The sequence below is a fragment of the Python bivittatus genome, unplaced genomic scaffold (genome assembly GCF_059951505.1).
Source record: "Python bivittatus isolate LINGU-HERP-01145 unplaced genomic scaffold, Pbiv_v1 ctg000980_np1212, whole genome shotgun sequence".
Classification (NCBI taxonomy): Eukaryota; Metazoa; Chordata; class Lepidosauria; order Squamata; family Pythonidae; genus Python; species Python bivittatus.
In genome coordinates this window covers 18378363-18403931 of record NW_028277125.1, presented here as the reverse complement: position 1 = coordinate 18403931, position 25569 = coordinate 18378363, and positions in this window count along the sequence as shown.

Sequence of the window (25569 nt, the reverse complement as noted above, 5' to 3'; positions counted from 1 at the left end):
TACCCTGACTCTTCTAACCACACAGGTTCTGATTGTTATTCTGTTTACTTTCTGCAGCTACAGAATCCTCTAAACAGCTGCCAGAGCTTTTGAAAATGAAGATAATTCACACTTACAAGGGGAAGGATATTTTTAATAATTCAAAACACTTCTCGCTAGCAACTTTATCTGGGAGAAAAATAATGTTAAGAAATGGACAACTGAAATCAAGGCAAGATCTGAAAGACCAAGAAAAATCTCTGCTTGAGCTGTCTGAAAACTGACTATATCTACAAACACAATCTTAGATCACTGGAAATGACTCCAGCTGACAACAGAGTAGTTGTCCTTGGGGCTGCAATACAATGTTGCTTATACAATAATTATCTGTATGAGAAGGTAATGTTTTCTCTGAACCTATCACAAAACTGATATCTAGGGAGAAGAAAATCTTGATAAGGCTGAAATGTTTTGAAACAAAGTGCTTTGGACTGATGCAACAAAAATTGAACTCTTTAGCCACAATGACATAAGATACATTTGGATAAAACAGGGTGAAATATTTGAAGTAAAGAATACATGTTTCCAACCATTAAACATGGGAGTAGTTCTGTTATGGTTTGTGGTAGCATGGCAGCTAATGTAATAGTAAATACTATTTGGATGGAACAGAGAACAGACACAACTACATATCAAAGTATCCTAGAAGTCAATGTCCTATAGCCAGTTAAAAAAAAAAATGAAGCTGAAAAGAAGTTATTTCAGCAAGATAGTGATCCAGGACATACCTCCTGATCAACCATAAAGTGCTAAAGAAAAGAAAGATAAAGGTTTTGGAATGGCCTTCAGAGTCCCCAGATGAGAATATTACTGAAAATCTGTGGGGAGATCTTAAACATACAATGCATGCAAGGATAATATTTCTAAAGGAAAATATATTCATGAATATTTCTGAGCTAGAAGAATTCTGCAAAGAAGAGTAGGGGAAAATAACCAAAAGCAAGAATGGAAAGACTTTTAGTTGGCAACAGGAAGCATTTGGAAGCTGTTATTTCTTCCAAAGTAGGTGTTATAAAGTACTAACTCAAAGGGTATATTTGGAAGAAAAGCCTTGCTGTGGCTAGCAGGAGTTCTTCCTTCCCTTTTTTCCCCCTTCCCCAGGGCATTAAGGTAGCCTGAAGAGCATGGCACCACACCTGGATTCCAATTAGAAAAGGAAAATGCCAAGAGAACCAGAGGGTATGTAGGTGTGTTTGGAGGAAGATTAGCATCATGTGGGAGAGAAGAAAAGAAGAACTGGAAGCCAAGGGAGCAGAGTACCCGTCAGCTCAACAGACAACTGGTGGTAAAGAAGGAGGAGGCTTGGACTTCAGCAAACCAGCAGAAGACAAGCTGAAAGGAGAAGCAGAACTCCAGCAGCAACTCTGAGAACCAACCATTAGCTCGTAAAACACCTTTCTTTTCTTACCCCAGCACAGACTGAAAAACTGCCAAGCTGAAGTTTCAGCAGCAGTTCAGAACAGCAGCTGACAGCAACAGAAGCCAACTTGAAGGTGGCTAAGTGGTGGCTAAAGACTTTGGTGTAAATTCAAGCAACAAAGAACAGACTGTTTAGGAATAAGATATATACACAGACATGGATGTTAGAATAGGTATAGTATAAGGTAGCATAGGCTTAGTAATAAGTGGTAAAGTAGGAAATAAAAAAGTTAATTTTTTAAAATAAAAGCCTCCCTGGGGAAGCACAGGAAAGATAAAAACAGTCTGTTTGTTGCTGGTCTGTACCATTTCCCAAAAGAACTCCCTCATGCTGTCCAAACATCTGACATAGCCACCATTTTCTTATTTTGAGTCTGAAAACAACCACACATAAATGGTAATGACATTTTCAAATTTGCAGAAAGATGTTGCATTTCACTTTGTTGGGTCAATTTCTGCTCACTTAGGTACTTACTGAAACAATTTGACCAGGTGGGCCTAAATTTTTGCATGCTTACATTGAAGCTAGTATGATACTGTAGACTTCTTATACTTTGCTGATATGACCTTTTCAATATTCTCCAGTTTAATTGGTTAGAGTTGTCATCAGATGTTCCATTTTAACAAGCTATCCTACTCAGGGAAATCAAGGGGACAGCTATCAGTCAACCACTGAATCCTGATAAGGTCGAAGTTGCAAAAGATATAGTATTAAACATGGGAGAAAATATCTCCTCAACTTGAATTTGAACTATCATGGTCTTTCTACGCTTTTTAAAAAGGAGAACATTCAGAAGCGTGTAGTTCTTTCCCAAGAGAATGTAAACATCTGGAACCTCAGACTTAAATTCTCCATTTTTATTTTATAAGGGGGAAAATAAATACCAACAACACAACAGCATAAGACTGAAGGATAGCTGGCGTGTCAGAGAGACCATCTTTAATGTCCTATCCTTTCCAGCCATGCAGTAGAACTTTTCCAAAATGTCTAATGGGCATTTCTGCCCAAAATAGGTAGATTGGTAAATTTAATGCCAAATTAATACTGGGAAATATCAGTCTAAGCATTTTGTGAAACTCAGATGTCTTTACTCCACCTCTGAGAACAATTGGAACTTCAGAAACAGCCATTGAGAGTTGAACTGTGTAGGGGAATTTGGCTCAGCTTGTAACTGGCTTAGTTTTTCCAAACCCTCCTTCAGATTCAAGTTACGACAATACCTTGAAATGGTCTCAGATTTTCTTTTATAGCTTTTAGAGACATCACACTCAGACGCACACTCGATAGGCAAATAATGTTATACTCTCCAGTCTGCTTTCAGACACTCTGTGCTATAATATTAACTATTAGAATTGTCACTGAAGTGACACAAAAGGTAAAATAATACATATTAAGGGTGTTTCTTTTTGTCAGCTCAACAATCTGGTTTTATAAAAAAAAAAAAAAAAAGAAGTCTTACATTCCTGGGTGGAATTGTTGTTCAATGGTGATAAACATTCCCTCTTCTGGAATTCTGTTTCTATTCCATTTACAAGAAGCCTATTTTCCTAGTCATGAGGTCACCTGAGTTTAAAATGGGTGTACTTTAGGTTCCCTCAATCAAAATTGCCTGGGTCTATAGGGACTCAGGAAGTGGGTCTTCTCTGTTGCAGTGCCTTCCTTCTGCAATAATATCCCTCCCTGATAATATTCTGTAACTCTTAAAAAAAACTTGGCTGCTCTCCCTCTCCTTAGGGTGGGGTGCTTGTGGAGCTTCACCTTATTCATTGTCTTCCCTTCTATTTTCCTCCATTTTGCCAAACATAGTCATTAAAAAAAAAAAAAAAACTTTCACTTTTGTGGATCATATGCCCAACGTATATAAATGTCTGCTTCCTGATCATCACCGAAGAAAGCATTCAGCCCTCATTTAGTCCAGGAATAATCAGTTGGTTCTTCTTGCAGCCCATGGTATTCTTAGTAGCAATCCTTAAATCTATAATTTTAAGATGTGTATCATTTTTCTTACATTCCTTTTCAGTGCTTTAACTATTCTAATAATTTGTTCTCACAGAAGTAGCCATTTTAATATCTCACTTCTCCATCTACTTTTTTCTTTTCTAGCACACTGTCTACTTCTATCTATTCCTGAGCTCAAGAAAGCAAAATTATGTTTCATCTTTGCTTCTTCATGATCCACTTTGACTTTGTGAAGCATGTTGGTCCACAGTTCAACCCTGAGCTATACATATTCACCTCTATTGGTACCACATATGGGGTCAATTTTATCTTTGTTTTCTTAATATTTGCATTAACCCAGATTTTTCCCTTTTCCCTTTTATTTTCTTAATTAGCTCTTCTAAGTCTTAACTTTCTCTAATAAAGAAGCATTAATATCTCAAATATCCAGTTCTGCCATTTGTATAGCATATTTTATGTATATATTGATCAGATATCCAACAACATGCATTCTTATCTCAGTTTCTTCTCTATTCTGAATCAGTCTTTCTACAAATTCAGTTCATATTTTCATTAAGAGCTCTCTCCTTCCTCATATGACATATGTGATCAAGTCAGCTTTTATTCTTCATGAAATGTTTGATTTCTGCATCAATTTCAGTTGCAGATATCCCAAGAGTAACCACAACACTATTTCATTTGCTGTGATTAATTGCTATCCAGGACAGGACACTCAGTCAATAAAAATGATTCAACAACAATCAAGAAGAATTATTCAAGAAGAATTACCATACCAAGGAGCTCTGAGTATATACTCTTCCTTAATACAAAAAGTGATTTATTTTGATTTTGTTGTTATTCAGGACAGAATATACCAGTCTAAATACATCATATGATAATAAGTATTTCTGAAGTTTGCTTATAATAAACTCAGTTGCAAAGAAGTCAAACTATCCCCTAAAAGGAGTATTTTTTTCCAAAAGGGAGAAAAAGTGAAATGATTCTTTTTTCCAGTGACCTAGCATGTTGCTAATCTCAGTGCCTCCAATTTACATCACAGTATGCTGCAGCCATAGTAATTAAGCTGACTGACATTATAAGACTGTTTCTTGTCAGTGAGTGCAGTGCTTCCTCCCCCAGGAATCAAATCATTAAAACAAAGCACAGATTCAGTCTTACAGGCAAGAAAGCTTATGGTCAACAGTCAGCTTTGGTTCTAAGTTGATAGTGATGACAAGAATCTTCAAAGTTGTTTGCATCCATCATGAAAGTGATGATGGAGAAAACAGGGATGGTCTTTAATTAAATGAGAGTAGAAGGACGGAGAACAAACAGCAGGAATGCTACAGTGCCAATGGCTTAAGAAGACAGGTGACTTTGATATGCCAGACATGTTATAAGTCCCATGATAAAGCATCCGGAACCACATATTTGATAGACCCTCGTAAGTATCTCTGAGTAGCAATGGTGTGTGTTACCAATTAACAAAACAAGCTAAATGATGGCTTGTTTGGAGTGCCATGTTACATGACCACAGAAATTGCATTTTATTACTCTGGATTTTGCATGCCATGCAAACCCGGCCACTATTGCTGCTTATACCATCTGGAGCACTATATATGTCAGATCGCTAAAGCATCAGGCAGGACTGAAAATGAACAACCAAGAAATACATTCCTCTGAGCTCTGATTAGTAAAAATTATTAGGTAAAAAGGTTAATGTGATAGTACAAGAATTCCAAACTCTGCTACTAGAAATTGGGAGACCAGGAGTTCTAGTCCTGCCAACTGGGAGACCTTGGACCAGTTACTCTCTCTTAGCTCTAAGAAGGAGGCAATGGCAAACCACATCCAAAAAAGAAAACTGCAGGGACTAGTCCAAGCAGTCACCAGGAATCAACAACTGACTTGAAGGCACACGCGTGGACACACATACAAGGCAGTTAGCTGCTTGTTTTCTTTATTCCACGTTTATGGTATAGAGGGGGGAAAGCTGCCCTTTCCTGAGAAGGCAAGCCAGCCTGCACCTGGATATTGCTTACACAATAGATACTGGACACTTTGTTAGTGTGTAATCCACTTTCACAATATACACTTCAGCCAAAGCTTATATTTGTAGCAGTTGTTAGTATTGAAAGCTAGTTCTTGGGTTTCAGGTAAGTAGTTTACTAAAGCTTACATAAAGTTCCAGTCTCAGTCTGTTTTTTTCAGAGTAATTGCATATGCAAAGAACAGCACCACAGGACACAAGTAAAAAAAAAAAAAAAAAAGGAGAGAAGTGTTGGATTCAAAAGACCTGCCCTCAGATCAAAGTCACCCTAGTAATCAGTCATTGTTCACCCCAATCATAGCATCTTGGAGATAGAGAAATTTAAGAGGGCATGGAGAGATTTTGAAAAAAAAGATTCTTACGTTTATCATTTGGTCCATTGCTACACAGGGACCATACAGAAAGGATTGGTAACAAGCAATCCTTTTAACTAAATACTTTTAAAAAGTAGGCATTGCAGTGTGGATATAGATCTCAAGAAAATGGTGATTATACATGCCTCAGAGAAATGAGTCAATTTTATTGAGGAATAACAATGAAAGCATGTCAATGATACTGAAAGAGAAAGTTGCAGTCATTGGGGAAATAGCATTCAGCACTGAAACATGAGCTCTTGCACTATACCAATTCTCCATGACTTCTCAAAGATTACAGTTGTGTGTAACTTTAAATCCCAGAGACTTAAACTAGTTCATGATACCCAGTGAACAAGTTTAAATCTTTAGCCATTTTTTCTTGGGTTGAATTCTTCCCTCTCCCTGTCAGCTGTAGCTATCCTAGTATGTTCATCTAGCAGCTGGCTCACCTCTTTCTTTTTCTTCTTTTTACTACTGATATAGTCAGAAAGCACCTTTTTATGTTTTACCATACCTTGAGAGCCTAAGTTTCTTTTGTGTTTTTACCTATTTTTTTAAAAAATGTTAACTTCTTGCTGATACATCTCATTAGTGATTATACCCATCTTCCATTTCCAATGCATGTCCCTCTAAATTCTTAGTTCAACAGAAAGCTCCCAATGCATCCATGATGGTTCCCTAAACTGGCCCCATTTTGTTTTTCCTCATTGGAATGGTGTGCAATTGTATTTCCAGCATTTTATTTCTGAGAATTTCCCATCCTCCTACACTTCTTTTTAATGGAGGATTTCAGTCCTTAGAGCCCAGTGCTTCTCTCTGGTTTTTGAAATCTTCTGAAATCTACTGTGCATGTATAACTACATTCTAGTTCCTTTTCCTGTAGTAACTTGAACCCAAAATGACATGGTTACTTCCTCCAAAAAGTCCACTGTTTCTACTTTTCAGTAATCTTCCATATTGGTTAGGATCAGATTTAGGAGGGGTAATTCCCTTGACTTTTCTTCAAATTGCTGACTTTTCTTCATTTCTGGAAAATGAAACAGTCAGCAATTCCAGTGAAGAGTTTTTTGGAAACTTGCAGTGTTGACTGTTGATTTTCCAATAGATGTCTGCGTAAAGGAATTTAGAAGTGATCTTGGAGAAGGTATGAAAGACCCATTAAGGAGGGATTTGGAGAAGCAATGATACAGTCTAGAGCAGTGTCTCTCACCCTTGGGAAATTTAAGATGTGTGGGCTTCAACTCCCAGAATTCCCTAACCAGCCATGCTGGCTGGAGAATTCTGGGAGTTGAAGCCCACACAACCTAATGTTCCCAAGGTTGAGAAACACTGGTCTAGAGATTGAAGCAAGTGTGAGAAAGACAATCAAAATACTTCCATCTTGATTTTAATTAATGTAATATGGAACAGAGATAAATTAGGACAGGCTTTCAAGATTTTGTTATTATATCCTACAACAATAACATAGTATTCTTGGAATTCCTGCACTGTATGTTTGTTGATCTGGCCTACTGCAAAATCCAGAAATATGGAACTTAATGAACCTGAAACATAAAGGTTAACAGAGTAACCATTCAGTATTGCATCTAGATTGTTATATTTTCAAAAATAATGTTCTGTCCCACTGTCGTGAGTCTAGCTAGCAAATCAGAAATTTGCTAAACCCACCTCCCTGATGAACCTTGATAGAATTATAATGGGATGAAATAGGAAACACTCTTTAAGGAAACAAAAGCTTAATTTTTCAAGTCTTTCAGAAGGGGATCAATTTATCAAATATTTTGGGGGACACTGTTGCACCACACCAAAACTAGGGTCTTGTCACCTAATAAATACTTCAAAGCTACAGTATCTATTCTATACCTCAAACCTAGATTATAGATCTAATAAAGTACTAAAAACCTAAAACCAGTGTCTTTACCTAATAAATACATGTATGTCTGATTGGATAGTCCCTAAGTATGGTCAAATAAATAAATACCTTAAAAACTACATAAAGCAATAAAACAGATGGAAAATGTCAAACTCTCATTAAATCATTTTCTTATTTGAAGCCCAGTCTACTCCATCCTTGGAATTGCTACGGAGTTCTTCTAAATCTTCCTTGGCTTGTATAGCCATTAAGAAGACAATTTTAAACATGTGTTCCTGCAAACTATATCTGATTTTGAGCTGGAAAATTGAACCAGCATGTGCTCCCAGGTAGGTAGCAGCAAATAGTTGCATGATTACTGAAGTATAGTTGCCAGTGGAAAGGAAAGCAGCAAGGAGCCCATCATGCACTCACAAATGTGAAGCTCATAAATGCCTTAAATTAGCAATCTTTGATTTTCTATGGATAATTTATCTGTTCCGTGATCATATATTTATTCTTTTCAATTCAGAGATGCAGCTCAAAAACGAATGCTTTCATAAATTCCATTGGCTGTTATAAAACAGTATTGGATCATGCACAGATAATGCTAACGTCATCATTAAGCTAGGGAAGGTTTTGGGATAGTAATCTTCTAGCCTATGAGGGTTTGGCTTTATCCTGTTTTCTTTAGGCAGCCACATGCAGTTATTTTGCTCAGCCTGAGATTAACTAAGCAGAAGCCTTCTATGAGTTAATGGTGATCTCCTTTGCCAGATAGTGATCAGTCTCTCAATTTGCTATCTTATATAGCAACATGAACTATTAGAATTGTAATGAGGGAGGCAACCGTGCATGGCCGTTCTGCATAAGTTTGTTTTCTCCTGTATTTTTATTTTTCTTCAAGAAGCCACACAAATTCCCTCTTTGCCATGGATGTTTCATACACTCCCCCAAAGTTCATACAACTTTGAACTAGAATGCATACTTTTATCTGCATTTCATCCTGTTTGTACAGTTTAATGTAACTTTTACATACATTTAGTATAGTTTTTTAATGCCAAGAATTGTATGGGGAAAATCAAAAGAGCAAAAGTGAAAAGAAAGCTGTCTTCTTTTCCCGTTTTAATCTGGTTAAAGTGAATCTAGCTCGTTCATTTAAAATCCAAAGTAAAAAATAAAAGCCCTCCAGGATCCCAAGCTGACAAACAATTTGCCAATGAGAACAATGATTAGGAAATGTAGTAGACAGGAGACAACTCAGTACTTATCTCTTTTTATTGATTCTCCAACTACTAGTCACTGATTTCTGCTCCACTGGAAATTACTTGCAGTCCATCTGGAGTTCCTTTCTTTTGTGCAGTGTGCTAGCTACTTTTGATCAGGACATTTTTGACTGCTCACTGTTCTTAGCAGTGCATTACTGACAGCAGAAATAGTTGGCAGATGATGACCTTGGGTATTTGTTGCCTCTGACATGTTGCATTTCAGTGCATTAATTTACCTTTCTGCATAGAGCAATTTAATGTAGTTAACAATAATAAGATTTTTCAAACACACACATACACAAAGACAGCACTGCTTAAAGCACGCAAATGATAGAAATGTAGCAGAATAAAGCAAGCCTTTTACAAAAGGCAGCTTTTCAAAAAGTTGAGCTGAAACAATACCCACTTTTACTGTTTTGAAAGTAATCAGAGATCAAGCCCAGGCACAGGCCTTGGCCAGGATGTTCCAAAATCTGAATGAAAAGATTCTACCTATAGTTGGCATTGACTACATTTTTCATAGCAAAGGAACATAAAATAGAGGAATACATACAGTATTATTGGGAAATTCACATAGATTGGTTCCATAAATTATCTTTTGTTTAAAGATTAAAATTAACATATTCAATTGAGTCAAGAAATAAATAACTAATAGTGAGGCTGGGCAAACCTTATCACATTAATAGTAATAAAAAAGAAGAGGTTACAACTCTGTTGTCTCAGACAGAAATGGATATCTCTGTTTAGGACCAGAAGTGATTATGTTATCAAGAGCATTTTCCTGCCATCTTATTCAACCCAAACAGAGCTTTGCTGGACTTCATTCATTGCTTCATGCTCTGTGCAAAGCCTAGGAAATATTTTCCCATTAGAAAATGTCCACAATATCCTAGTATTACTCAAGTTTCTAGCAGGCCATGTGTCTCTTAATCCATTAATAGACATGGCACTGGAACCAGATATTAAAATCACTCCCAGCCCTTCTGCTCACCTGGTGAGATTGCTTCTGCTTGTTCTATAATAAGATCATTGCTACTGGGGGCTCTCTACTTTTAACCCTGCACCCATGTTTAAGGAGGATAAGAAATATCAGCACAGGGTGATATTTTTCTCAAACAGTAGGAGAAAAGTCATATTTCATGGTAAAATTCAGAATGTCAAGTATGAATCCCCATTCCATGCTATGTTTGTTTTCCATAGAAGAAATGCATGATATAATTAGGTTCTAGAAAAATGCTTCATTGATTTCAATAGGTACTTCCACTCAAGATCTCTGAACCAGTTTGAAACCAGCTGGTGGTGCTCAAAAGCTGAACAGATTTATTTTTGACTCAGCTGCACTATTTGATACAAAAGTAAAGTAGTATTTCCTTTGAAAAAACTGCACTCTTTAGAACTGGTGGGTGACCAGTTTTTCTATTGCAGGAATTCTTGCCTGACCCCACCTACCAAGTGCTAAGTTTAGAAGTCTTAGCAATTCTTCCAGGGTGGATATTGATGATTTTGCAACTACCCCACTTAGAAATGAACATGAAATAAGGACATGAACAGTGTATACAACTAATTTAGTTTTAAATGGAATTGAGGTGAAAGAATTGCTCTTTGCATTATATTGTTGACAGAAGACAAGATATTTGGGTATGATCTTCAGGATTATGAAGTGGAACTTTGTAGGGTATAAATTTCCTATGTCCTTTGAACTAAGGAGGCAGAATTTGTAGTACTTTGTGGATAATTCAAGTGACTAATTTCATAAAATGTGAAAAATAACTAAACATTCATCTATCAAAACAGTTGAGCAATTCCCTGCAATCTTAAACAGAGATTTTCCCAAGCTTCCAACTTTGTGTATACCAGTGGCAGAAACATGCATGTGTAGTCTTGTTTTTTTTTGTTGTTGTTGTTTTCGTTTTCCTTCTACAATGTCTAGTCCTGAGTCTGGGAAACTGCTATGAAGGAATTTTTATTCTAATTCCTATTCAAAAACCCCTTTAACCAATGTGCTAATTCTGCCACCATTTTGGGCTCTAAGGACCATTCACCCATCCAGATTCAATAAGTCCCAAGACACTTCTAATTATGAATGGATTTAATTTTCTGTATTTTAGAACTAAAACATCAAGAGCAGCTCTATTTTAACGCTTTCATTAAAACAATAACTATATAAGTTTTACAACCAGATTTACACTGATTCAAGAAGTATAACTTTGCACAATGGTAGCTGTTGAAATCAACAGGTGTGAATCTGGGAGGCTTGCTTGGAGAATGCAGTGTCTGTCATTCAACATCCATGCAAGCTGTTTTTGAGTGTCAATACAATTTAAATCCCAAATACACATAATTCTAAAACCTTAGTATCTTGCAAAAGTCACATGAAATCATTTCCTCTCCATTCCTCTTGCTTGATTCTAATTCCATCTCCTCCAAATGCAGGTGGGCTCCTTATTTCTTCCAGCCATGATCCAGGCCCCATGTTGCTTACTCCCTTGGCCTTAGTCCTCTGCCTAGCTGGCACACTTGGTTGATTCCCTTCATGGTGGAATTTGCCCACTGATCCACCTCCCTTGAAACCCAACAGCAGGCAGGCATGCCAGCAGAGCATACAACAGGAAGAACACTTTCTTCATTCTCCCTTTCCTCTTGCTCTTGAGAAATCCTTCTGTCGCTTGCTTGCTAAACTGGAATGTTTTATTTCTTTCTCCCTCTTGTATTAAGTTGCCTGGCTCAGAAAAAAAATCTTTGTGTCTGAAAGCTTTGTCTTCTTTTCTCCTTACTCTTGAGCAAACTTTCTGTCTCACTTTAAATCTGACACCTTTTTATTTCCCCAAGTTGTTTGCTATCTCCCTGCTTCCTTTTTTAAATTCCCCCCCCCCAGCCATTTTTTCCAACTTGGTCTGTCCCTGGGTCAAATTTATTTTTTTTATCAAATGAAGTCCCTAAGTCTTCAAATGTATGTCTGCACCTACAACTCCACACTTGTTATATATTTTAGAAATTCTAAGATTCATTTCTTCCTCTCAGCTCTATGGGTAATCTTCCCTTCCCACTGGAATTTCACCTTTCCCAAGTGAAATTTCCTTGCAGGCTCCCTGCTGGTTGGTGAAAACTTCTTTATTTCATCCCATTATCTCTCTCTCTCTCTCTCTCTCTCTCCTTTACTTTTATATCTACTTTCCTGTGGCAAAATACTAACCTTGTACACCCAGATCCTAGCACCCAAGTTACCTTGTTGCTTCTCATGGTAACCTCTACCAATTTGCACCAGTTTCACTCATGTCCCTACCATAACTGCAATCCCCAAGGTTAGACACGCAAATCATATATTCTACTATAGACCTATAATTCTGAGCTATTATCCTTTTGCAAGAGGCAATATATATATTGCTTTTCATTATATATCTCCCATTTGGAGTTGCAAATTTACAGAGTCATTTAACTCCTCTTTTCTGAAGTTAAACAAAGCTGTTTTCATTGAAGAGGAATTAGAGCAGATGGGCTTTGCATCAATCTGGAGGGAAGGACTGAAGTGGAGTTTAACAGGGTCTGTGCAGACTGATGAATAATGTTATAATGCCTTCAAAAAGTTGTTCCTCCAAATTTCTTGGAAATATCATGTGGTATAAACTAACCACATGACATTTCTAGGAAAGTCCACAGAGGAAACTATGTGATTCATATTGATTCAGACATACCAGGCCTTTCTAATGCTACATGAAAGTGCAGGTAATCCTCAGCGTACATCCATTCGTTCAGAGACTGGTCTGAATGAATGTATGACCGATCCTCAAAGTTCTGGCTATTGCAGCACCCCTGTGATCATCTGATCATGATCCAGGCACTTGGGTGCCTGGGTCATGATTTTGACATTGCAGGGAGCCATAGTCACATGATCACCATTTGCGACCTTCCCTGCCAGCTTCCCACAAGCAAAGTTAATGGGGAAGCTGGCAGGGAAGGTTGCTAGTTGCTCCGGCAAGTCTCACTGGCTTTCCTGGGTTCATGCTGCACCTTCCACTCCATGGCCTTCCTGTACTCACATGGTGCCGCAGCTCCCATCCTCTACTCATGCATGGTGTGCATTAGGCCTCCCCTGGCCTCCCCTTCCCCGCCACGGCACCCCTGTGCTGCTTACCTGGTGCTCATGCCTCTTCTCACTTAGCAACCCATGCATCTTGGGGTTACAACAGCAATTGGGACTGCTGGGATTGTCATCACTAAGCGATTTGGTCATGTGATGTCGCATTTTACAACTATATCACTTAGCAACAGCAATCCTGGTCTCAATTTCCATTGTAACCCAAGGACTACCTGTAAAGAAGGAAAACTTTTTGCCCATCTCATTCAACTAGGTACCCCTACCATCTCCCACTGTGTATATTTTGTGGGGTAGAATAGACTTTTTTTTTTTTGAGAGAGAGTCAGTTTGGTGAAGTGTTAAGGCATCATGCTAGAAAGCAGGAGATTGTGAGTTCTAGACCTGCCTTAGGCATGAAAGCCGGCTGGGTGACTCTGGGTCTCTCTCCGCCCACAGTGTCAGGCTCAGGTGACAAGCTGGTCAGTCAATTCCTGTTGCAACCAATGGATTCAGTTGATCCAAAATAAGCGGACCCCTCACCTGTGGGAAAAACACTAGGAATAATAAAAAAAAGTCATTATTTTGATTTTATTCTGACTAGTATCTGTTCTGCTAAGAATCCAATAGCAGAAAAATATATAATTTCACTCCCATCAGGATTCTAGGTAGATTTAGTTTCAGTCCTCCAGTGTAGAGGGGTTTCTTATAGATCTGCAGAAGACACAAAGTTAGGAAAGGCAGATGTTGTCTTCAGTACAGAAGGCAGAAACAATGTGCAAGAGGATTCTGACAATACCATGTGGGACCCAAGAATAAGAAATGTCCGGTCCTAACTTTAGGCTACCAAATTAAAATTAAAACAAAAAAGAACCAATGTAGTTATGAGAGAAATCAGGCTTGCAGCAATACGTTTTAAAAGAATCTATACATTTAATGGATCAGAAACTGATTATAAGTCAGCAGCCAATTTAATTGCTAATAGTAATTCAATAGAGTACCAGTTACCAAATAATTCCATTTATTCTATTATTATAGCTGGCATTTTAAAATATTGGAACAATGCCTAAAAAGCACATTTTAAGAGAATTTAAAATTAATGAACAAATGAGACAAAAAAATTCTTGCAAGAGGTCTCACACCCTGCTTCCTTCTCAGAACCACACTGAACTGATGTTTAGAAAGATTCTCCAATGGAAAATTCCCAGTGGGACTATAATGCAAGCCTTGCAGCAAAATGTAATATATATATATATATATATATATATATATATATGTGTGTGTGTGTGTGTGTGTGTGTGTGTGTGTGTGTGTGAATGCAAAAGGCAATAAGAACTGACAAGCTATATTTTATAAATCTGCAACACATCTCTCATGCAGTTAATCTCATTATATAGTTGAAACATGAATAAATGATCTCATAAAGAAAGTCTGATGTGCATATTTTCATAATTAATAATTCATTTAAAATTGGAATCTTAATGATGGATGGTATTTCTATGATACATGGTGGCACCCTGACAAAAACACAAAACATCCCTATACACAAATGTCACACAATTGTAATAGATGTATAGTAGGTTTCGCTTAATTGATTATTGTTGTTTTTAGTTTGTAATAGGTCATACCCAGTCATCTGAGGAAGTCTCTGGAGGAACAGGGGGATTCATAATTCAATGGTAAAAGCTCTAACATGTTAAACAAAGATATTCAGATAGTTCCTGTTCCCAAATCACCCAGAAACACTTCAAATGGTGCTGCTTGGAGAAAGTTTCTCCTCAAAATGCAAGCTATGTTAGAGTGTCCCTCAATGCTCCATTGTTTCTCCAATGTTTTACAATAGCTATATGAAAATTCTGGGGAAAACATCAATAAACCTGGATCTGGGTATTATCAGTATGCCAATGCACAGAACAAATACTTATGGCCTAGTGTCTTCAGACAATGATGTAGCTCCCCTACATCCTTGCCTAAAGTCAGTAATGAGATGCATGAGTAATAATGAGTTGAAACTGAAATCAGACAAGATGGAGGTTCTCACTGCAAAGGATCCATAGAGGTGGTAGATACCCCTGTCTGAGTTTCACTGTCCCAGGAGAAGCAGCCATGCAGTTTGAGGGTGCTTCAGCAACTTTCTCTGGTGTCTCAAATGGAGGCTATGCCAAAAAACATGTTTTATCAGCTTTGACCGATACACTGACCTTAATGGTCTGCTGCATGTATTGGTAATTGCAAAGCTTGAGTACCCCAGGTTGCCTTAGTGTGTTGTCTGAAAAACGTAGTTGGTACAAAACAGAGCAGTCATATTGATCTCTGAAAGAACTCGGACACCAGTTTGGTGTAGTGGTTAAGGTGCTGGCCTGGAAACCAGGAGACTGTGAGTTCTAGGCTTGTCTTAGTCATGAAAGCTGGCTAGGTGACTTTGGGCCACTCACTCACTCTCAGCCCAACCTGTAGTCTCAAGAACTCTTGGGCGGGGGCGGGGGGGTTGTTCATTGCCTGGCATGCTATAGCTTACTGAATCATATCAAGGGTAGAGATAAGAGCAACTTTATTCTGCTCAGAATAGGCACCTGGGGACCCTTCCTCGAAGCAGGCACAAACCCTGATCAAATCCCAACAGTCTTTATACCTGTGGTCATAAGCAAACATCGTGTGATGTTAGAGGTTATCAAGACAAGCAGACATCTCCCTAACAAACATTTCTTATCAGTGAAGCAAGCATTTCTCAGATCTGTTATATATCACGTAAGCAAAAAAAAAAAACAAACAAACTTAAATCAGTCAGATCTGTTCTCTTTCAGCGCCCTGTGTTTCTTGAAATGCCCACAGCTGGTCCCTTAGATGCCAGAGCAACCTGATAGGTTTATGACCCTAATCTATCACATTAACTGAGTAGTGGTTTGCTACGTGCCTTCCTGTGTCTGTTACTGGGCATGCTTTTCTCAAAAGGGTGAGGAAGGTCATGCAAGTATTAATGGCTGAAAAGTACAAAATGGCTACACTATGGCTCATCAAACCCACCACACAGGTTGTTGTTCTGGGGAAAATAGGAGGCAGAAGTATTAGGTATGTTCGCCACCTTGAGTTTTATATAAAAAAGGTGGGATAAAAATGTAATAATAATACTTGTGTTGAAATATTGCAGGTTCCTAGGTGAAATACAAAGTGCTGTATGCTATTTTTTAAAGTCCTATACATCTTGAATCCTGGCTACTTAAGACAATGTCTTTGACTATATAGTCCTCCTAAGCCCATTCACTGAGATCATCAGGTTTGCCTATAGCTGCCATAGGTTCATCTTGCTGCAATTTCAAGTTGAGCCCTCCCTTTGGCTACCTAAACTCTTTGGAATGAACTACTGTACCTGATTAATTTTGGAATGTACTAATCTGAGGCCATAAAATATTGCACCTCTTAAAACAGGCTTCTAATAGGTGGTTTTAATTGCTTTGCATATCATTGATCTTAATTTTGATGCTATTTTTTTTAGAGATCTCCATAGTGAGAGTACAATAAGTTTTGTATCATTGATCTATATTTTCTTATAAGACATTCAAGTGTGTCTTCTCTTACTCAGTTGGTAAACCAGTCAATTCTAGGCAGCTTAGGCAAATTTAGCTTTTTATAGTAAAGGAATCTGCAGACATCAGCCGAAGCAGGTATGTAAAACAATCCTTTCCTTTCCTTTCCTTTCCTTTCCTTTCCTTTCCTTTCCTTTCCTTTCCTTTCCTTTCCTTTCCTTTCCTTTCCTTTCCTTTCCTTTCCTTTCCTTTCCTTTCCTTTCCTTTCCATTTATTGACAGGCACTCTCTCTTATTTTAATTTTACCTCTCCATGGGAGTTCCAGAGAATTGTAGAACATTAAGAAGAAAAGGTTTGCAATTAAAAGATCATTTGTTATTTAAAATGAGCCTGTTTTATGATATCCAATCACAGTCTTCATTTTCATTAAGTCATATGACAGATTAGGTATAATTATAGATTTTTAGTGCAGGAAACCAAGAGAGTTAGGAGGGAAGAAGTTAGAGAAGAGGCTGGCCGGCTGGCCTGGTAGAAGCAGCTGGGATAGGCATTTTAGCTGGACCAGAGTTAATGATCCAGGATAAAGGAGCTTGGCTGTCTGTTGCTGGAGACATAATGAGCTGCAGTTATTTGATGAGATGGACAGAGAAAGAGAAGCTGTTGTGATTACCATAGGAAAAAAGTAAGGAGATATACCCTGAGGGAAAGGAAAGGACTGAAAGAAGGAAGGAACAGAAAAATAAGAAGTAGAAAAGAGATCCTTGGATGGAGGCAATTGGAGACCAAGGCCCAAGGATGGAGGGAAAATGCCATTGCTATGGCAGTAATCAAAACCTTGCTAAAAGATGTGAAGATGACAGAGATTGGCTATAACAAAGTGCCAGAATGGGTTAAGAAAGCAGTGAGAGATGTTGTTCAGGCTCACCCAATGAAGGCAAGAGGTCTGCTTTTGGAATGCATGCATGCCAGACAAGTAGAGAAGCTGCTGCAAGTTAAAACTCTGAAGAAGTTTTACATTATGAGTCACTTACCAAGATTTATGGTGGAATTGGAAAAGAGAGGGGCAATTCTGTGAGTTCTGCTGTGTCTGAGGTTGATATACAAAGGTTTTTTGGATAATAATAGGGTCATCAAAGCTAAAATATTGGTGACTATTGTAGAGAGTTGGTCCACACTAGAGCTGTACAATCTGCAATTAAGAGTTGTGAGCTTCCTGAAAGAGTATATATTGGAAATGTGATATTTCACATATTGCTTTATGTTCTTCTCCCATTTAGATTTTTTTATTGTCAGGCTTTCAGGCACATGGCTGCATTGTGTTGGAACTGACTACATTGTGGGAAATGTGGTCGTTCACTCATTGAATCAATGTGAAGGGATCCTTGTTCCAGATTCCTGTAATTGTGAGAGGATTGTAGCCCAATATTCAGGGGATGTGTGATTGCTGAGATGACATGGAATATTCAGAACAAATGAAAAGCCCAGGGTCTCTCTTCAGCAGCAGTGGTAATATTGTGTTGTTAAAAAATTATCTTTGTCACTGGCTATCACTCCTGATGGGCAAGTGGGAGTAACTATGGAGGAAAAATATATCTTGAAGGAACTATCTTTGATTGTTTATGCCCATCCAGTAAGATCTGGCAGGGTTGGCACACTTAATTGTCATCTTATAGGAATGTGAAAGCATGCCTCTGCTGTGGTTGACCTGTCCCCTAAAATAGCCATGTTTGGCCCTGCCCTTGTGCCCTGTTGGAAAGCTTTGAAGACCTGGCTTTATCACCATGCCCCAGGCAGGGTGTTTTGTGACGCTGCTTGGAATATTTGTTTGGATGTTGCTTCATTCTAATATTGTTCCCCCATGAGAGTTGTTTCTTTTTCTTTCCTATCACTGGATTTGTTTTTTACTCTAATTCTGTGGTGTCGTACGCTGCTTAAAGTCATTTTGGTGACTGAGGCAGCAAATAAATTAGATCAATAAATAACAAGTAACATTTACTGTGAGCATTATTAATTGTACAGTACAAAGAGAGAGAAAGCCTGAAGAATTTTGCATTATTCTGAAGGCAGAAAAATGGGGTGTAGAAAGAGTATGAGAACATCAACATAACCATGAAGTCTAAAATCAAGATTTTCCATTAATCATGTTTCTTGATTTTAGACTTCATGGTTATATTGATGTTGAGAAATTAGAGTGGATCGTGAGAAGGAGTAACTATCTTTCTTAAAGAAAAAATTAATTATGTAGAATTGAATAACCCTGAAACATTATTTGAACATATTTTAGTTAGAATTCCTTTGAACTCATTGGGGGATCTTTTATGGATCTTTAAAATATATAATCTGTGTTTCCACTAGATATAAAAGGGCTGAATGCTTTAAAGGTAGATGTAAAGGGGTCTCTTCTGTAGGGAGCTATAAAATGGGTAGGAATGGAGAATTGGAAAGTTTTAGTGAAGAATTTTATTTGCTTTTTCCTAATGAAGGCAACTCTATTTGATTTATCTACTCACGGATTGTCCTCTTTATATTTAGGAATAGTTTCCAGATCATATCTCATTGTGGCTAGAAAGTTCTCAAAGATAACAACATGGGAAATGAACATTTCCTTGTACGATCTTCTTATGGAAATGTGCCAATTTCTGATGAAGTACATCAGGTTCATATGTGAAACTTCAAAAAGACACACTGGATTTCTTTGGGTGAAAATTACATTAGGTTATGATGAATAGACTGATCTAGAGGATTTTACCAAGCAATTGGTCTGTGATACAGTTACTTCAATAATCAAGCTATACCTACATGGGAGGAGGAGGAGGAGGTGGTGGTGGTGGTGGTGGTGGTGGTTGATGATGATGATGATGATTAAAAATAGCTTCCATGGTAGAATGCTGAATGCACCAAAATGATTTGGTAAACTAATGTTGCATTTAGAAGACTATAGCATCTGTTTGCAAATGATGCTGTCCTGGAATATAATGTAATGGTATAGCTTAGAAAAGCTGAAATAAATAGTTTGAAATATTTTTGTGAAATTGCCTGTGGATACACCTACAGCTATGTTTTACAGGTAGGTAGGAATTTGACGAGAATTAGATCGTAAGAAAAAAATATACCCACACAGGTACTATTATTCCATATTCACCATTGCTTTAAGTAAAGGTAAGGCCTTGGCAGATGTTTTCATGAAAATGAGTAGCCTGGACAATTGATCAAAAAGTTTTAGGTAATGGCAATGGCCTTTACATTGTGCTCTTATGCATGACAAATTATCAATAAAGAATAGTGTCTTGAATATGGATTTCTCTATGTGGGAAATGGAGATGTGTTTAGATAAATGTAAGAATTCCTTCCCAGGAATTTTTCTTTATGTGAGATGTCATGGAATTTACCTTGGGATTATGTTTTAAGGCTTTGTGAATTTTATAATTTGGTGTGGAGGCTAGATAGATTGCCCAAAGCCTGGAAAAATGTTTTTATGGTTCCAGTTGTAAACTTTAACATTTTGTCAAGCCCATCTGCTTGTAGACTAATCATCTTTAATTTCATGATAAATTACTTATCTTCAACCCTTCTACAAAGTGTAGAGATAAGTCTATATATGCATAAGATTATGCTTTATGGAGCAGAAATAGAAAATGGACATAGCTATGAGAAAATTAAATGAAGCTAAATTTTAAAAATTGAGAGTTTTCTGGGTTTTCCTGTTTTCATTGGCTAAGACACTAAGAATGAGTTGTATAGAAAGGAAGTACTCAAAGAAGTGAAAAAGGGAATTTTATATATATAAAAAAATATCCAAATGGTTCCACTTCTAAATTTCTGGAAGTATACATAGATTCAGTTCTGACTTAGAAGCATCAAATGCTATATGGCATTAATAGATGTAAGAATCTGTTACTTATGGTGTAGCACAGGGAATATTTGTGCATGTGTGTGGTGTGTAGCTCTACCACATTTTTACTAGACCTGTGGTAGAGGCTGCAGTCAAGTATATGCATCAGTTTAAAAATAATTGTTGTGCAGATTGGATGTCATTCAAATGAAAACTTTGAGTCTTTATTATCACCCCTTGTAGTGTTATTCAGGGAACAACAGCATAATGGCTTACATCTTTGAGAAGGAAATTCTTGGATTAATTTTTATGGGATAGAAAGTTTACAAATATATGCATACAGTTGCATACAGCACATATATGCATACAGTTAATGCCCCTGGAAGAGATGATTCTATGCATGCTTCCTACTGTACATGCAGGGATGACTTCCCCTCAGTTGAATGCTGCTAATTTGGGAGTATAGCTCCCTTATAAGAGGGTGGCAAAATTACTTGCATGGATATGGATATCTCAGATGCTGGGTAGATATGAATTGTATGGCAGGCAGTGTCCTATCTCAGGCTACCCACCCACCAACACACAGAAAAGTGGTTGCAAACTTTACTGAGAAGTTTGTGAAGCAAATAAGTGGCAAAGGAAATGTGAGTGCAAACACACAAGCACACAAACAAGAGAAAGAAAACCCCTAAAAGTCCAGCAAGCTTGCTTTGAGAGTTCCAAATCCAGAACAGCAGGCACAAGAATGGTCAAGTGAAGTCCAAAGGTCCAAATGTTGTAGAAGAGTCATTAAGTGGTCCAGATCCAGAATCAAAGTCATGAGGCTCCAAGTCAGGAGTTGAGGCACACAGAGTCTGGGTAAACCAATGGTTGTTGCTAATGGAGAGGCTTGAGTTTGCTGCTCTTCTTAAATTGAAGCAATCCTGGTGTTGCTTATTTCCTTTCTTGTGAGGAGCCTCACAGAGCATCTTTGCTCTGCTCTCCTCTCTGCAAGGCAAGCCCTTACACTGGGAGGGAGTGGCAGCTCAGACTCCTCATCTTCAGAGATTGGTGGCAGCTGTGTCTCCTGGTTACCGGATGGCACATCCTCCTCTGCCTGCAGCTGCTCAGGCAGTGGTTATCTGGCAACTCTGGAACTGGTAGGTGACAGTCTCCTCATCAGCGTCAGAGCTGGACATGGGTTTGGGGGTGTAGCAGGGATCAATAAGGATGAAACACAGGGTGAACACTGAAACTGGAAGGTAACCTGAGCCAGAAAGCAACTGAGTTGATGATAGCTTCCACTGAAATTAGTTCCAGGAAATGGTGATCCAGTTGCTTTGATGGGTGTCAGGTAGTAAGCCATTTAATGAGACCCACACTAAGTTCCCCACTGCTAAAGGTGGACCAGCCAGGCAATGTCAATCTTCAGAGCATTTATAGTTGCCCATGGCCTTCTGTAACTGGCCCTGGAGAATTTGATGAATTGCTTGTAGTTTCTGCAAGAGCTGGCCTCAGGCTGGAACACGGGAAACTGGTGAGGTCAGTGGAGATAACCAGGGGTGGAAGCCATAGTTTGCAATGAACAGCGTCATTTGGCTGGAGGCATGTTGTGCATTATTATAAGCGAACTTGGCCTGTGCTAGGAGGTCCACCCAGTTGTCTTGCCGGTAGTTAACAAAACATATGAAACATTGTTCCAGAATCCTATTCACCCATTCCATCTGTGTGTTAGACTTCAGATGATGCGAGGAAGATAACTGGCTCTGGACCCCTAGACTTTTTAAAAGGTGTTGCCAGAACTTGGTGATGAATTGTGGCCCGCAATCTGAGGCCAAGTGGTCAGCTAAACTGTGTAAATAAAAGACATGTTGTAAAAATAGCTGAGGGATATCTTTGGCAGTGGGCAGACCTAAGCAGGCTATGAAGTGAGCCATCTTTGTTAAGGTGTCCATCACCATGAAGTTTGTTGTGGCCCCTTTAGACTTTGGTAGATCTGTTATAAAGTCCAAGGATACAGTGGCCCATGGATGTGTGGGGGGGGGGGGGAAGGCACCAAAAGTCCTCATGGATTTCTTGGTACATCTTTTGTTCTATGACAGGTTGGGCAGGAGGTGACATACTAACTTATTGTCCCGGACTCATGGTCACCGTAAGTCTCTCAAAATCAAGGGTAGGGTCTTGAAGAAACCAAAGTGGCCTATAGTTGGGCCATTCTGACATAGCTGAAGCACCATAGCTGTTTTGGGCCAGCTGGAACGTAATACTGACCCGAGAAGCATAGAAGATCTTATTCCCAGGTCCAAGTGCTTGACTGATCAGGGGTTGCATTCTGTAGGGCTTGGCATTGAGCACAGGCATAGGGATCTTGAACCAGTTGCTCCCATATTTGCTGGAGGACATACATGGGGATCTGAATGGGAGCAAGTTTCTCTGGGGATATGACATGCATAGGGTGTGCTAGAACTGCAGAGCGGACATATTTGGATTTTCTGAACAGAGCGTCAGTTCAACGGTTATGGCCATTGGAAATATATGTGATCTTAAAGTCAAAGCAGACAAAGAATAAAGATCACCAGATCTGTCATTGATTCAGCTTTTGTGCTGTTTGTAGGTGCTCTAGGTTCTGGTGGTCAGAGTGTATGTCCACAGAGTGCCATGCGCCCTCTAAGAGATGTCACCATGAAAGGCCACCTTCATTGCAAAGAATTCTTTGTCCCGTATGGTGTAATTCTGCTCAACTGGTGTGAGTTTCCATGAGTATGCATGGCTAGCTTGTAATAACACCATCCCTATGGCCATGTCTGAGGCACTGATTTCCATGATAAAGGGTCCTGCAGGGTCTGAATGCTGGAGGATGGTTTCTGATGCAAAAGCAGTCTTCAGAGCTTCAAAAGCTTGTTGTGCATCCTCATTTCAAGCAAATGGTGTTTTGTTGCATAGCAGTGAGATCTGCAAAGCCCAGTATGAAATTCCTGTAATAATTGGCAACGCTGAGCAAACACTGGACATATTTAGTTCTGTGTGGTGGTTGCCAAGACAGGAGTGCTTTTACCTTATCAGGATCCATGGTGATGCCATCTGGAGAAATGCTGTGGCCCAAGAATTTAATGGAGTTTATTTCAAATTCACACTTCTCACGTTTGGCAAAAAGATGATGTTCCCTGAGGCATTGCAACACAGTCCTGGCATGTTTTTCATGGTCACAGAGGGATGGGGAGAAAATAAAAAAGTCATCCAGGTAAATAATAACATATTGGTCAAGAAGATCCTGAAAAAGATACTTCATAAAATGCTGGAAGACCCCAGGAGCATTGGATAAGCCAAAAGGCTTATACATATATTCTTTTCTATTGAAAGTTACTTCAGTCTGGCAGTTAGTATATCACCATTGCTGAGTAAAGAAAGACAGTGGCTGAATACTAAAAATGACTGTCCAGGGGAACAATAAAGCACTGATACTCTATCTTTCTCAATTAGTAAAAAAGACTTGGAGGATCCATTAGACTGGACAACTTTTACTTACTTTTCATAATGTAATGGTATGATTTTATAAAACAAGCGTGGAGCACAAAACTCAAGGATGCTAAACAAGTTGGACCAATAGCCTGACTCAGCATAGAGCAATTACATTTGCTTTAGTTACTTTGTCTTCATACCTTTTTTTATTCCCCAGGAGTTATACTGTAGTCTTATACACATATGAAAAGGATTTCTTTTATATACAGTAAAGAAAAATAGGAATTGCCCTCTGCCTGACTTGTTGGTGCTCTTTAACACTTCATTATGGTCCAGCATAATGTATACTGTATACCATTGCTTTACAGCAATTGTCTTTGCTTTAATCCTGACAAGGCATAGAATTAATTCCATTTACAGACTATACATTTAACAATGGCATTCTCCAACTTTATTCAACTGTTTTCTTCTCCCACCTACTAATTTATGTAATGGATTTATGACTCATTTTCCCATCTAGGCAGTTAACAGTATACAAAGATATATATGTAGATCCATCCAACAAAGTCATTTTAAGATAATCATAATTAAAAAGTGGTAGAATCCATGGGTATCCATGGTTATATTGTTTCCAATTTCATTTTAAGTGCTACTTCCACAAAATAATATAAAAATCTTTGCACATAGAAAATAACTACATCAGGGAGAAAAAAAATAGATGTTCTCACAATAAATTGTAAGTTTCTGAACATTTCAAATCCATTTATCTTTTCCCTTCTTTCCACATTACATCACAATTCATATATTGAATTAAATTCAGAGATGGCTTCTATGGCTAATCAATACACAAGTCTTTAGTAGTTTGTCAACAGCCATTATCTGCTCTATTGGTCAAGAAGTCATGGCATTCCAAGCCCAATATGTGACTAACAGAACAGATGCCAATCTAAGAACAAAATGGCGTTTGTCAAAAACTGAAACCAATTAACCAGCCAAATTATGTTAGTTAAGGCATAACCAAGTTGTATTTCAGATAAATATGGCACAAATTCTCAGTCCGTCCATCTGTCTGTCTGTCCATCCATCCATCCACACACACACACACATTCATAAACACAATATTTGTATATATTGCTTTAGTTCTTTTAGTAAATGACAGATGTCTGTTCAATTTTCCTTGCAGTATAATAAACAACTTTACCATACTGTACTGATTTCATTACTTTCAACTAGGAAGTGTTTGCATGGGCAATTGTACAAAATAATTATTTGCACTCTTGAAAAACATCCTTTGCAATGTAAGCTAATAGAAATAGCAAGGCTAAAACAGCAAATATGTGTATGTGTGTATTTCTTTTTCTTTTTGCACTGCTTCATCAGCATAAGCATTTTATGAGACTCTTACTTTCATCAAAGACACATTTAAATCAAGGAAATGATTTTTTAATACTAGAGCAGAAATTAATTTCATGCTTCCTCTAGTAAATGCCTACTATCAAGAGCTAAGTAAATAAACATTTATACATCTGCTTATGTTAAATGAAAATAGAATATAATAAATTATAATGGACACTTGATCATGTTGTCTTTACTGCTTTTTCTTAATGTAAGAAGATCTTGCATTATACTGAATTTGCAAAACTGCAGCATGATGTTAATGACCTTCTAGGAGGTGATTAAAACTGTGTGTGAGTCTCTCCCCCTTTCTGAAGTCCTTTGACTAACCCAGAAAGGGACAAATATCGAAGAGGCAGATTGTCTCCCTGTATCAAGAACTGCC